The following is a 9,502-nucleotide window of genomic DNA, read 5'->3' as shown; positions in this document are numbered from 1 at the left end:
TTGAGCCATTTTAACTCCTGTATATTTGATATGATGGGGTCCAACAAATGTCCTGCTTTGTGAGTGGGGCCCTCATTACACAGTGTCATATTCAGAGCAGTAAAATCCTCCAAGAGGTTCACAGCAATACTATTTGACTTGTCCTCCAAATGGAGATTTAAATCACCCAATATAGTTAGGTTTTGGGCATTGAGAAAGTAAGGCGAAATGAAATTAGCCAAATTTGCAGCCCAGGCATTACTATTACCAGGTGGGCGGTAAATTAAAAAACCAGAGAACATAAAGTTTGGATTTAGTGAAATTTTAAAAAATGCTGCTTCGCATCCAGGAATATTAACCAATTCAAGGTCACATTTAAACTCCCTGTTGAAAATCACAGCAATACCGCCTCCAACATGTTTCACTCTATCTACTCTAGCAATAGCATAGGTAGAGGGTAAGGCAGCGGCTACATCGGGACCTGCACTTTCATGCAGCCAGGTCTCCGTTAAAAACACCGCGCATGGTTTTTCTTCAACTAACAGATGGTAAATATCTAGTTTATGTTGGGGCAAGGATCTACAATTAACGGTATAAAAAGTGAAGACACAGGGGTTATAGTCAGGGGATTGAGTAGATAACTTACGAGTATGTGTGACCTCTGGATAGGGCTGGACATTAGATAGGGCAAAAGCACAATGGGGACATGCTTGTGTACCCGTTAGGGAAGGTTTTAGGACAGTACATTCCGCGTTACTACTAGGGCGCAGCGCCCTTAGCTGATCCGCAGAGATCATACCTGTAGCAGCGATTCCTGCCCCGTGACCCGGCCTGGCCCTGACGGGCACAGACGGGCTGGTCTTAGGCTCGTCTTCGGCGCAGTCAAAGGCGCCTACCCTGCGCGCCATCGCTGCGCGCTAGGGCCGACGAGTGGCTAAATACCCTCCAGGAAGCGGAGGTCTAGAGCGCTAACCGCTCGACACTCCGTGAGGTGCCACCCCTGTCCCGCCCTTCACAACCGCGATTGGCTGGAGTGCCGGTTGCCTTTACACAGAGCGAAAACAGCCCTCAGATGGATGATAAAAGTCCCTGGTGAGTGCGAGTAAGAGTTCAATTTGTCAGGGTGAATACTAAAAACAAATACAGTCACTGCATTAATTAAAAACTATTTAAATTCGAGCTACAGCTCGAGTGCACAAAATAAAGCTCGCCAGAACTGATTAAAATGCCTCTGAAAATGAAACGCTTTCTGAATGTTATAAGGCTCGGCGCCCAGCGGGGAGTAGCTGCCACCAACTCTTACCGCAAACGCGCCCGCCTCCTCGCAGCCTAAATACCCTCCAGGAAGCGGAGGTCTAGAGCGCTAACCGCTCGACACTCCGTGAGGTGCCGCCCCTGTCCCGCCCTTCACAACCGCGATTGGCTGGAGTGCCGGTTGCCTTTACACAGAGCGAAAACAGCCCTCAGATGGATGATAAAAGTCCCTGGTGAGTGCGAGTAAGAGTTCAATTTGTCAGGGTGAATACTAAAAACAAATACAGTCACTGCATTAATTAAAAACTATTTAAACTCGAGCTACAGCTCGAGTGCACAAAATAAAGCTCGCCAGAACTGATTAAAATGCCTCTGAAAACGAAACGCTTTCTGAATGTTATAAGGCTCGGCGCCCAGCGGGGAGTAGCTGCCACCAACTCTTACCGCAAACGCGCCCACCTCCTCGCAGCCTAAATACCCTCCAGGAAGCGGAGGTCTAGAGCGCTAACCGCTCGACACTCCGTGAGGTGCCGCCCCTGTCCCGCCCTTCACAACCGCGATTGGCTGGAGTGCCGGTTGCCTTTACACAGAGCGAAAACAGCCCTCAGATGGATGATAAAAGTCCCTGGTGAGTGCGAGTAAGAGTTCAATTTGTCAGGGTGAATACTAAAAACAAATACAGTCACTGCATTAATTAAAAACTATTTAAATTCGAGCTACAGCTCGAGTGCACAAAATAAAGCTCGCCAGAACTGATTAAAATGCCTCTGAAAACGAAACGCTTTCTGAATGTTATAAGGCTCGGCGCCCAGCGGGGAGTAGCTACCACCAACTCTTACCTACTCTTATCTACAGGAACACCATCCGCGTTACGACCTACTCCGAAGACACCCTCACTACTGCCGAACACCTACATTTCCAGATCCACACCAACCCCAAAACCACCCTCAGAGGAACCCTCATCTACAGACCCCCGGGCCCACGCACACAATTCAGTGAAGCCATCGCCGATTTCATCAGCCCGCATGCCCTCGCCTCATCAGATTACATCCTCCTAGGGGACCTGAACTTCCACCTGGAAAACAACAACGACAACAACACCACCACCCTGCTCGACAACCTCGGACTCAAGCAACTGGTGAACACCCCCACCCACTGTGCTGGCCACATACTCGACCCCATCTTCTCTGCCAGCGGCCACATCACCTTCAGCCACTCCATCGGCCTACACTGGACCGACCACAGCTGCATCCACGTCACCTTTAAGAAGACCACACCCCACCACCGCCCGCAACAGATCCCCCGCAGATGCTGGAGCAAAGTCACCACAGACCAGCTAACCACATCACTGAGCCAGAACCCACCAATCCACACTGCTGACACCAACGACGCGGCCAGCAACCTCACACAGTGGATCACCAACTGCGCCGATGCCCTTGCACCACTGAAGAACCCTCCAGGCAAGCACGGCATCAGGAAAGCCGAATGGTTCACCGACGACCTCAAAGAATCGAAGAAATCCTGCCGAACCCTCGAGAAAGCCTGGCGCCACGAACAGACGACAGAAAACCTGACAGCCCTCAAGAACGCCACTCGCAAACACCACCAGCTGATCCGCACCACCAAAAGGACATCGTTCAAAGAGCGGCTGGACAACAACATGCACAACAGCAAGGAACTCTTCAGCATCGTAAAAGAGCTCTCCAACCCCAGCACCAGCAACAACAACATCACACCATCACAAGACCTCTGCAACTCCCTCGCCACGTTCTTCCACCGCAAGATCACTGATATACACGACAGCTTCGGCGCCCAGACCCCGCCTCCAGCCACCGAACCAACGCCCCCTACTACCACACTCAGCGCTTGGACTCCCATCAGCACTGAAGACACCACCCAGGTGATGAACACCATCCACTCCGGCTCTCCCTCCGACCCATGCCCTCACCACATCTTCAACAAAGCCGACACCATCATCGCACCCCTACTCCGGAACATCATAAACAGCTCCTTCACATCCGCCACCTTCCCAGGGAGCTGGAAGCACGTAGAGATCAACGCCCTACTGAAGAAACCCACAGCGGACCCTAAAGACCTCAAGAACTTCCGCCCCATCTCTCTTCTCCCCTTCCCTGCAAAAGTCATCGAGAAAACCGCCAACAAACAGCTGACCGCATTCCTCGAGGCAAATGGCTCCCACGACCCATCCCAGTCCAGATTTCGAGCCAACCACAGCAACAAGACCGCCCTCATTGCAGCCACCGACGACATCAGGTCCCTGCTTGACAACGGGGAAACAACCGCTCTCATCCTCCTAGACCTTTCAGCCGCCTTTGACACGTCTGCCATCACACCCTGATAACCCACCTCCACAGCGCTGGGATCCAAGAAAAAGCCTTGGACTGGATCACCTCGTTCCTCTCCGACAGAACCCAGAGAGTCCGCCTCCCTCCCTTCCGCTCAGCGGCCACCGAGATCATCTCTGGCGTACCCCAAGGCTCTTTGCTCAGCCCTACCCTCTTCAATATCTACATGAGCCCCTTTGCCGCCATCGCACACAAACACAACCTCAACATCATCTCCTACGCCGACGACACCCAGCTGATACTCTCCCTCACCAAAGACCCTGCCACCGCCAAAGTCAGCCTCCAGGAAAGAATGAAAGACGTTGAGGAATGGATGAAGCTCAGCCATCTGAAACTGAACTCAGACAAGACGGAGGTCCTCATCCTCGGACCATCCCCATCCGCCTGGGACGCCTCCTGGTGGCCCACAGTGCTGGGCACCGCACCGACACCCACGGACCAAGCACGCAACCTGGGATTCATCCTGGACTCCTCTCTCACGATGACCAAGCAGGTCAACACCATCTCATCCTCATGCTTCAACACCCTGCGCATGCTCCGAAATCTTCCGATGGATCCCTACCGGAACTAGAAGGACGGTCACCCAGTCCCTCGTCACCAGCCGAATGGAGTACGGGAACGCCCTATACGCAGGAACCACAGCCAAACTTCAGAAAAGACTCCAGCGCATACAGAACGCATCAGCACGGCTCATCTTTGACATCCCCCACCACAGCCACATATCTACCCACCTGAGAGACCTGCACTTGCTCCCCGTCAGCAAGAGGAACACGTTCAGGCTCCTCACCCACGCACACAAAGCGCTCCGCGACATGGGCCCCGAATACCTCAACAACCGCCTCAAGTTCTACACACCTACCCGCCAGCTCCGCTCCGCTAGCCTCTCTCTCGCCACCATCCCACGGATTCGCAGAACCACCAGCGGAGGAAGATCGTTCTCCTACCTGGCGGCTAAAATGTGGAACTCCCTCCCCGCCCACCTACAACTGACCCAGGACCACCTCACCTTCAGGAAACACCTCAAAACCTGGCTATTCGAGCAGTAGCAGCAACCCCCCCCTCCCCTCAGCGCCTTGGGACCCTGACGGGTGAGTAGTGTGCTCTATAAATGGACTGATTGATTGATTGACTTTCTCACATGCTTCTTCACCAGGATCCACTCACCTGGACTTAAATCATGTGCTTGCTCCTGCTGTGTTGTGGTTGCAATTTCTCCAACCTGATGAGACACAGAATGCTCCACATCAGCCAATCCTTTTCAATAATCAAGCACTAGATCATCAGTAATATTCATCAGTTGATTCGCTGGTACAATCGGCTGTCTCATTGCTTTACCCATTATAACTTCATGTGTTAATAATCCAGTCTTTCTGCTTCTCAGACTTATCAATACCAGGGGTAAAGCATCTGGCTATTTCAGTGTTGTGGATGCCCACACCTTTGACAATCTGGATTTGATAGTGCCATTAATTTGCTCAACCAGACCTGAGGCTTCTGGTCGATAGGCACAATGCAGATTTTGCCCAATTTGTAATGCTGCACAAATCATCTGAATTATTTCATTATTAAAATGTGTACTTCTATCCCTCTCTAAAGAGACTGGAAATCCAAATCTTGGAATGATCTCTCTCAAAAGCAATTTAGCAACTGTTAAACTATCATTTCTTCTTGTAGGATATGCAGGGCTCGAAAAATCCAACTAACTTTTGTCCTCTGCCTCGGAAAACGGAGCAAATGCGACAAGATAACAAGATTTCAAGGCATTTTTATTGCTCACAAATTAATGAACAATAAAGATGCCTTTAAATCTTCTTATCTTGTCACATTTGCTCCGCTTTCATAGACGAGGTCAAGTAGGCTGCAGTTAGGTCGAGGAGATTTTTCAAGGTACTAGGCCTGCAGGACTAGTACCATTTTCTGGATTCTTTGAGCCCTGATATGCTTCTACCCAATGAGAAAACAGACAAATCACAACCAACACATATTTCAGTCCATTACAAGGGGGGACGTTGTATATAATCGGCCTGTAACCTAGTTAAAGGTCCTGCTGCTTTTCCAATGCGTCCCAACTAATAACAGTTTTCTACGTGGATTCTGCTGCTTGCACACTACACACCTCTGGCATGGACTCTCTGCAATAACCCTAAACTTGGGGTTGTACCACGACTGTTTGAAGAGTCTAATCATAGCATCTCTTCCCACATGAGTTATTCCATGGTACATCCTTGCCATCTGTGAAAGTAAACAGCCTGGTATTACTTGGCTTTTATCCACATACACCCATATTTCATCTTCGGGTCTCTTTGTACAGCCTGATTTTATCCAAAGTTCTTTTTCTTCCTCACTGGCTTCTTCCTGCAACTGTCTAACTTCATCCCATGTTTTATTCTGTAAATAACATCAAGTGACAATTTGTATTCTTTTTCTCTGTTCCTTTATTAATCGAAACAGAATTTTGTGCACAGAAACGAGCAACTTGATCTGTGTATCTGTTCCCACTCGTTACACAATCATTTCCTGATTTATGTGCCGGAGATTTGACCACTGCAATCTCTTTGGGCAATTGTAATGCATTCAGCAAATCTTTCACATCTTTACTATTTCTAATTGGGAATCCTGAAGAAGTCAGAAATCCACGTTGCATCCACAATTGACCAAAATCATGCACCACCCCAAAACCATAGTGACTATCCTTAAATATGGTTACTTTCACATTTTTGCCAAATATACAAGCCCTGATCAAAGCGACCAACTCATGTGGGCTAAATATATCCCTTTTAGACAAGATGCTTCAAGAACCATGGCCACTGTGCATACTGGGGGTGAGTGCTTGCATTGTTCAACACTCCGTCCATCATCCCCTTTGGTTTTGCTTTGTTCGTCCATTAGTTGGCAGGGTATGCCCAGACGTGGGTCCCTTGCTCACTTTTCCACTGGATTCAAGCTAGCCTGGCTGATGACGGCTGATTAGCCAGAAACCGGTCCCAGGATGCTTGTTTCTGGTCCAGGGAAGACATGGCTTGGCAGTTCGGGCTGGACTGTTCCCATGGGCACAGGGTCAGACTGATTTGCATATGGCCAAGTCTGAACTGGGGTGGTGGAGTGAGCTAAAGAATGATGATGGATTAAACCCAGATCAGTTGACTGGGGGTGAGTGCTTGTATTTTTCAACACTCCGTCCATCATCCCCTTTGGTTTTGCTTTGTTCGCCCTAAGTTGGCAGGGTATGCCCAGACTTGGGTCCCTTGCTCACTTTGCCTCTGGATTCAAGCTAGCCTGGCTGATGACGGCTGATTAGCCAGAAACCAGTCCTAGGATGCTTGTTTCCGGTCCAGGGAAGACATCGGTTGGCAGTTTGGGCTGGAGTGTTCCCATGAGGCACAGGGTCAGACTGATTTGCATATGGCCATGTCTGAACTGGGGTGGCGGATTGAGCTAAAGAATGATGATGAATTAAACCCAGATCAGTTGACTGGGGGTGTGTGCTTGCATTGTTCAACACTCTGTCCATCATCCCCTTTGGTTTTTCTTTGTTCCCCCATTAGTTGGCAGGGTATGCCCAGACGTGGGTCCCTTGCTCACTTTTCCACTGGATTCAAGCTAGCCTGGCTGATGACGGCTGATTAACCAGAAACCAGTCCCAGGATGCTTGTTTCCGGTCCAGGGAAGACATGGCTTGGCAGTTCAGGCTGGACTGTTCCCATGAGGCACAGGGTCAGAATGATTTGCATATGGCCAAGTCTGAACTGGAGTGGCGGAGTGAGCTAAAGAATGATGATGGATTAAACCCAGATCAGTTGACTGGGGGTGAGTGCTTGCATTGTTCAACATTCCGTCCATCATCCCCTTTGGTTTTGCTTTGTACGCCCTAAGTTGGCAGGGTATGCCCAGACTTGGGTCCCTTGCTCACTTTGCCACTGGATTCAAGATAGCCTGGCTGATGACGGCTGATTAGCCAGAAACCGGTCCCAGGATGCTTGTTTCCGGTTCAGGGAAGACATGGCTTGGCAGTTTGGGCAGGACTGTTCCCATGAGGCACAGGGTCAGACTGATTTGCATATGGCCATGTCTGAACTGGGTTGGCGGAGTGAGCTAAAGAATGATGATGGATTAAACCCAGATCAGTTGACTGGGTAAGGTAAGGTAATATTTTATTTGTACACGATTAATTAAAATCTTTACAAAAATATAAAACACGGGTAAAAACATTTAAGCCACTTTGTAGTTAAGATTAAGAAGATCAAAGTTCACAATAGTCAGATCAAGGTTATCCTCGGGGGCTAATGAAGAACTTCAAATGGTATCAAGTCTTTTTCTTATTGAGTCAAAGAACTCACGACCTGGCAGTTGAACTTTGTGTCACTAGAGTTGAAGCATAGTTTGACTGCCTGCCGGCAGGTCCGATCAGCATATGACTTGAAGGATGGAAGCAAAAAGTTGCACCTCAAGTCCCTCAGTCTAGGGCATATACAGATCACGTGAACAATGTCCTCTTTGCCGGACTTGCACAGGCAACACTGTTGCGAGGCCGGTGTTCTCTCCCAAGGGGGTAGGTGCGGCAGTATCGGGATTACGCCGAGGCGTAATTTTAGGAATTTTTCTTTGGCTTGAATTTTCATCCCGATGTTAAGATATGCTTGTGGCTGTGTTTTGCCATAATCCCCCAGGGTTGTCCATCCATGCACTATGTTTGCTAGGTCTTTCTTATCTTCGATCACTGAAATAATGCGTGCCGATTTTTTAGCCAGTTTTTTAAAGGACTGGAGATCTATAGACGTTTTCCAGGTGTCGGACAAACCTAGGACTTCAATTGATTCAAAAAGGTAGGCTCTAGGCAGCGAGGTGCGGTGCCGTAGTAACTCTTCCCATACGTTGGCATTTAGGGAATCGGCCTCTGCGTTACGGATCTTACGCCAGTTTCCTACGTACGCACTCCGCCTTTCTAAAGTTTGCTTGACAATGCCGAATTCCAATTGACTGGGGGTGAGTGCTTGCATTGTTCACCACTCCGTCCATCATCCCCTTTGGTTTTGTTTCATGCAGCGTATGAAGCATGCAGAGCACCTTTCTCATCTCTCAGACAAGAACCATCTACAAACATCATACAATCTGACTCTGATAATGGTACATCTTTATTGTCAGGCCTTGGTTTCGTACACAACTCTGTCACATCCAAACAATCATATTCTGTGTTGTTTCCTATGAAGGTAGACACCAGAAGCCAGGATGTACATTTAAATCTTCTTTATTAAGTCTTCAGTTCAGGTTTCAAAAGCCTTGAATCCAGCCAGCCAAATGTGGTACCAGCCCCACCAGGAGCAGCCTACCTAGCTGCTCAGCCCATCTCTAACTGCCAACATTCATCCCACTCAGACGCCCAGGCCTTCCACGTATCACAGGCACACCAACATTCCAATGGCCAACTCACACTCTGGCTGAGCAGCGAGAGGCAGCAGGGGTAGAGTACATGTTATACAAGTAAGTAGGGTATAACATTTTGCTTAATCTTTTACTTCTTCACAACTCAGTTGCTGGATTCAGTGTCGTACATCTTGTCACTGTCACATTTTCAGCACCCAAAATCACTCTTTCATATCTAGTCAATGTGTTGAGTTCTCGTCAGTGTCAACAAAATTTCAACAGAATGTGGTACATACGCTCTCACTGGATGTCCCATTACAATTGATTCCCTCTGCTCTAGACTCACACAAGTAGTAGCTGAGTAATCAAGAAGGTAGGGAGGAGGAATAAATGTCCATTTACTTCCCCAGGTTAGGTATAGAGGTTATCAAGTGTGAAAATGGACACTAGTTACAAATCTAAACCTTTGGGTAAAAATACTATAGCACCCTCAAAAACTCAATGTATTACGGTGTTGCGGTGTATATCTTTTCTCCGCCCCA

This window comes from Lissotriton helveticus, chromosome 6 (assembly GCF_964261635.1).
Source record: "Lissotriton helveticus chromosome 6, aLisHel1.1, whole genome shotgun sequence".
Taxonomy (NCBI): domain Eukaryota; kingdom Metazoa; phylum Chordata; class Amphibia; order Caudata; family Salamandridae; genus Lissotriton; species Lissotriton helveticus.
Note: the sequence above shows the minus strand (reverse complement) of the source record.